We start from the raw sequence: 6,552 nt of genomic DNA, 5'->3' as shown, positions 1-6,552 counted from the left end.
GGAGAAGAAGATAGAACCAATTATTGAATAGATTAAACAAAAGCCCAAAGTCTGGAAAGAAAAGGAGAAATAAAAGAAATGTGATATTGCTTTGTATGCATAGAATGAAGGGAGCCATTTGTATGTGGACTGTGTCTATTACATGGACATCAAGAGAACATAAGCAAGTTTTTGACATGGAAACTGATTAACAAAGGTAATGTAACTTTTGGCAACAATGGTCCAGGAAAAGTTATAGCAAAAGGAGTGGTCAGTCTGTCAAATGGAAAAGGTAAAGCCAAGAATTTTCTATACAATGATGGGTTGGAGCATAATCTTCTTAGTGTATTGCGGATGTGTGATCAAGGCTATGATGTGATTTTTAAAGCCAAAAATTGTCAAATCAAGTCTATAGGAACATATGAGATAGTTGCTAAAGTAGTGAGAACAGATAATAATGTCTATGTCTTCAAAGAGAAGACAGAGAGATGTTTCTTATCAAACATTTATGAAATATGGTTGTGGCATAGGATACTTGGACATTTGAACTTTGATAAAATAGTCAAGCTAAGCAAGAAGAACGTTTTCAAGGATTTTCCTAGACTATCAAAACCATAGAATCCTATCTGCAAATCCTGTCAATTGGGAAAGATAACTCATGCTCCATTCAAGGAAAAGGAAAAATCGTCATCAAAGTCATTGTAGCCGATACACATGTATTTGTTTGGACCATCCATAATGTAGTCACTCATAAGTAAATTATATTTTGTGCTAATAATTGATGATTTCAGCATGATGATGTGGGTTTCCTTCCTCGGAGAGAAATATGAAGCTTTTAAAAAATTTAAAGAGTTCAAAGCTATGGTTGAGAATGAACTGATTGAAAAATCAAAAGCATAATGTTTGACAAAGGAGGTGAGTTCACTTTAAAATAATTTGATGAATTTTGCAAATAGAATGGCATCAAAAGGCAATTTATAATAGCAGAGACTCCCCTAGCAAAATGGTGTAGTAGAAAGAGAAAACATATCGATTCAATGATTAGCTATAGCCATGATGGACGAAAGGAATGTACAATAGATGTTTTGGGCAGAAGTTATTCACACAATAGTGGCCATCCTCAACAAATCTCATTTTAGACCAAACAGTGACAAAACTCCTATGAGTTGTGGCATGGCACGCCTGTAACAGTTAAAAACTTCAGATTTTTTGGTAGCAGATGTCATATCAAGAGAAATGATGAGAAGTTGGGCAAGTTTGATGCAAGAGCAGATGAAGGTATTTTTCTTGGATATTCACATAAAATCAAAGGGTATAGATGTTATAACAAGTACACCAAGAGGATCTTTGATTATATTGATGTCAAGGTGGATGAACACATTGAACATGAAGAGAAACAACCATTAAAATGTAGTGTTAATGAACCAATCAACATTTATGAAGAATATAATGAGCCATCTACAGAAGATTACAATGAAGAGTCCTCCAGTCCTCAGGACAAATATCCTTCAAGCTATGTGCAAAAACACCACCCAGTCAATTAGATTGTTGGATAATTTAATACTGGTGTGGGGACAAGAAGGAATTTGTTAAATTCCCCTATGCAAGCACATGTTTCCATGTTGTCCATGGAGGAACCAAAGGATGTTGTAAAAACTAGTAAAGGCCATTATTGGTTAAAAGCTATGCATGATTAAATGGAACAAATAAATAAAAATCAAACTTGGGAACTTGTTTCAAGACTTGCTAACAAGAATGGCATTGGAACGAAATGGGTTTCCATGAATAGATTGAATGATCATGGAGAAGTGGTAAGAAACAAGGCTAGATTGGTATGTAAAGGATATGCACAAACAAAAATATTGGACTTTGATGAAACTTTTTCTCATGTTTCTATATTATAAGCAATAAGAATTTTTTTGCATTTTCTTGCTTTAAGAAATTCAAAATCTATCAAATGGATGTAAAATATGCCTTTCTCAATGGAGAACTATAGGAGGAAGTGTAGATGGAGCAACCAAAAGGTTTTCACCTAATAGAGAAACCAAATTGTGTTTGGAAACTCAAGAAGGTCTTATATGGTCTCAAGTAAGCCCCTAGAGCTTGGTATTCCAAGCTAGACAACTACCTACTCAAGTGTGGATTCAAAAATGGTGCAGCTAACAGTAACTTATATGTCAAAGCAAAGGATGGAAAACTTATTGTGATGGTCGTTTATGTTTATGAAATTGTCTTTTCCAATGATTCAAATGTGTTGACCAATGAATTTGTAGTTTATGAAGTTTGAGTTTGACATGTCAATTCTTGGAGAGCTTTCCTACTTCCTTCGATCATAGATTGCGTAGACCCCCAAAGGAATTTTTATCTCTCAAAGAAAGTATCTCCAAGAAGTGTTGAATAAATTTGGCATGGAATAATTCTCTTTAGTGAGCACTCCAAAGGTGACAGGTTGCCAACTTAGCAATACGGATGAATCTCCATCAGTGGACCAAACTTTATATAGATCCATTATTGGTAGCCTCTTATATTTAGCAGCATCAATACTAGACATAATGAAAGTCGTTGGTATTGTTCGACGATTCCAGGCAGCTCCTAGACAAAGTCATATACTTGTAGCTAAGAGGATTCTTAGATATCTCAAAGCAACAATGGATTATGGGCTTTGGTACCCAAATGGTAAATATTTTTCATTAATTGTTTATACTGTTGTTGATTGGGTAGGTGATGTATATGATCGAAAGAGCACAAGTGATGGTGCTTTCTTTCTTGGAGAATGTCTAGTTTTGTGGTTGAGTAAGAAGCAAGCATCCATTTCCTTTTCTATAGTTGAAGCATAGTATATTGCAGTAGCCTCTTGTTGTACTCAACTGTTGTGGATGAAGCAGACCTTGCAGAATGTACAAGTGTTTTATGATCATCCTATTCCCATTATTTGTGAAAACACAAGTACAATAAGCATGTCAAAGCATCCAGTTTTTCACTCCAAGACAAAGCATATTCCAATAAAGTATCATTTCTTGAGAAAGAAAGTTGCCAATCAGATTGTGAAGTTGAAGTATGTGACTACAAAAGAGCAGGTTGCTGATATTTTTACTAAGCCACTTCCTAGAGAGAAGTTTGAGTATTTGAGGCAAATATTGGGAGTTGTTCCTCTAGCCTCCATAAACTAGCTCTTCCTTCAAGAGGAAAAAAGGTAGTTGTTGTATTTACAACATATCAATATGAAGTTTCCAGGTCCATAGGATCAACATGACAAAGAAAGATTGTTTATAGAAGGTGCATGGTGACATGGGGAGAGATAAGAGACACATGTTGATAAAAAAAAAAAGTCAAAGGAGAGGTACTTGGTGGAGGATAGGTGTTATGGAAAAAGAAATAGCAAGAGTAACGACATGAAAGAATAGCAACAACATCACAATAAAAGAAGCATCAAAGAATAAGAGAAGTGCATCTCAGGGGGAGCAATACTCAAAAGAGACATTCATATTTGATGAGGAAGTTTTGTTTGATCTTGGTGTTTCCAATAATTCCAAAGGGGGAGAATGTTGGAAATGTATTGTCATTGATTGCAGCAAGGTGTCTATTGATGTCAAAAACTAACATATATTTCAGAGAATGACAAGAGGTGATTGCAAGAGAAGTAGAAGATTAGTGAGGAAATTAGAAGGTGCAGAGACTTTAGAGATAGTTCTTTTGCAGCAGATCGTCTCAGCTGAAAGTGGAACCCACATAGATGGGAAGAGATATAGAAAATATTTCCAGTGATATGTGAAAGTATGAAAATGGCCTCCTAGATCAATATAAAGATTCAATCAAAGTTGGTGACCCCAAAATTCAAACTAGTGGAGTTTGAAGTTGGATGGATGAGCTTTGGTGCACATCCAAGAGTGGAAAAGCAACCAAACCCAGTGGAAAAGTTAGTGGATCCCATCTGATAGCCTATCGTAGTGGTAATACACCAACGGACATACCCTGACACAAATTGATAGAGTTCTCAAATGGAAAAAGTGGGACGATGTGAGGAACAAGGTTAAACAGCAGGTAAGTCTAACAACAGTTTAAGCGACATGCATCCCCCACCGACACATCAGAGGAATTGTCTGGGGGTCTACATGTTGACCATTAATAGGAAATGAGGCTCATGCAATAGGTGGTTTTCCCCATACTACCAATCATAGATCAACAATAGAGGTTAACTGTACACCCCTTCCCCCTCTAAAACCACAAACAACCTAATGGGGGTTCACAAAAAGCACATGTATTTTTTTCAATTGTTCTCATAGAAATGGCCATAACAAAGTAGTGGGAAGAATTTTCATAGGCTTAGGAAGATACCACCCGATGGATGTACCCCATTTACAACAAGAACATAAGTTTAAGTGTCAATATGCAAGGTGTGGGATGATGCCCTCCTTGGTGAGGCAAGTCTGATGGTATCACCCTAGCTCAACCTTTTTCCACACAAAAGGAATGAAGATGGAGAAAAGGTGTCAAGACAAATTCAAAGCATGGACCAATAAAGAACTGAGTAGGAGGTCCCCACTCTGACAACTGAGCCTGTTGAGGGTGAGCCCGGAGAGGTAGTCCTAGAGGGATAACAAAGCGATGAGCCAGGAGAGCTCGCCTAAAGGATTTATGAAGCAAAATGTAACCCTTGAAAAAATAACAAAGGATTTTCTCACAAAACAAGGGCTCGGAACCCTAAATTCTCTCTCCTCTGACAAAGGCTACATGGAAGCATGTGATTGGTTAAAGGTGACGTCAACAATTTCCCCATAGGAGGTGGAAAGATCGCTAGTAGTTTTGGTATTTTTGGGCACCCAAATGGCCTATATCCGAGTGACAGATGTCACCACTTTGGAGGTGCTAGGTGTCCTTGGTGATGTAAGCATAACATCATCCCACTAGATGGAGCCCAATGAATTGTTAATAGTACGCAAAGAGGAAGTGTCAAGTAGGAGAGCATCGAGACACATCAAATTAACAACATAGGGTGTCAGCCAATTAAATAAGGTCGGGAGGACACCATAGGACAACTAAGCTCGCAAGGCCTACCCCAACGGTTTATGAAGAGGCACAAATGAATGTTGCCAAGAGACAAGTGTCAGGATAGAGAGACCTAGCGTAAGCACTAGCCCTTTGTTCATTTCGTGTAGAAATAATACCAAGGGCATGAAGCATAAAATAAAGGAATTTGACGCCCGATAGGTAAGAAGTGGCTTAACACCTAAAGGCTTAGCCAATGGTCATGAGACCCGGTTCTATGGTAGAAAATAGTTGAAGGGCCAAAGAAAAAGGGGCTTAAGGACAAATTCGGTAGAACTATTAGTTTTGGTAGTTAAGCCAAAATTAATTGTAGATAAAAATAGTGAATCACAAATAAAAATGTTAAAAGACAAGAATTGCAAAAATAAGTAGAAAAAATCAGAGTTTGATTTTTGAACAGAAAAATTAGAGTCTGAAACTTGAAGAGTACATCTAGAAGAGTCAGTTGAACAAGAAAAAGGCAGAAATAAAATCACGTGCATAAATCCAATGCAAGATTAACTGAAACTACATGTCAAAAATAACAAGCCAAAATTCTATATAAGAAGGCTTGAGCAAGTAGGAGAGACACAAGTCTTTGTGTGGATAATTTTGTGAGAGGTGAAGTTGTCGGTGTTCTCAATAATCAAAGATTGTTGAAGGTATTGGTGATTAAGGAAGAAATTGTTTTATTTTGAAGACAGAATTGTCATCCATGTCTCTAGTATGAAAATGGATGAAAGATGAACCAATGAGTATCAAGCAAGTTATAACTTGCAAATCAGGGGTTGGTTCCCTTCTAGTGGGTGCCAGCAAATATTTGGGGATGTAGCTCCATTCAGTCATAGTTGATAAATCAGGGAGTTGTAGCTTCATGTTGGTTGTAGCCAGAGAATTGTAATAGCAAGTTGTAGCTTTCCTTGTGAAGTAATTAAAGAGAAGTTTTGAAGAATTTATTTGTTCTTTTGTGTTGCATTGTGATTGCTAATATTGTTTCTTATCATGTTTAATTAAATGAATTTATAAAGTGCTTAATGGTTTCCTAGTGTGCTTGCACAAGTGAAAGAAAGTTTTTTTTTTTTTTTTTTTAATTGGTAAAATTCCTAATATATTGATTCACCCCCCCCAGTATTGTCCTTATTTCCAACAAACATAACAAGAATCAGTTTACACCCAAAGACATGACCCAAACTACACCCCAAGTATCCAGGCAACTACATGAGGAAAACCACTTAACCCAAATAAGAAAGAGGAGTGAAAAACCAAAGAATTTAAACCACAGTGTGAGCGCCAGGGAAGAGACAAGACCAAGTTTAAGACTCAACATAGAAGCCACAAACTGACTGAAGGCTAAATATCTCAATTTATAGGTGACCCATAATATATAAGCAGGAATAACAACATAAGCTAAACAAACCAATGAATAAAAGGAACAAGAAGTCCAAAGACGAGAAGGAAACCAGAACTTGTACCTTGCTACACAAGAAGGCTAGGGTTAATAGAAACCATGATTGAGACAATTGAGAGAGTGTCCAAACAAAGTTTGTT

The sequence above is a fragment of the Pinus tabuliformis genome, chromosome 9, assembly GCF_031772625.1.
Source record: "Pinus tabuliformis cultivar Carrire ecotype Pingquan chromosome 9, CPIR1, whole genome shotgun sequence".
In the NCBI taxonomy this organism is placed as follows: Eukaryota; Viridiplantae; Streptophyta; class Pinopsida; order Pinales; family Pinaceae; genus Pinus; species Pinus tabuliformis.
Note: the sequence above shows the minus strand (reverse complement) of the source record.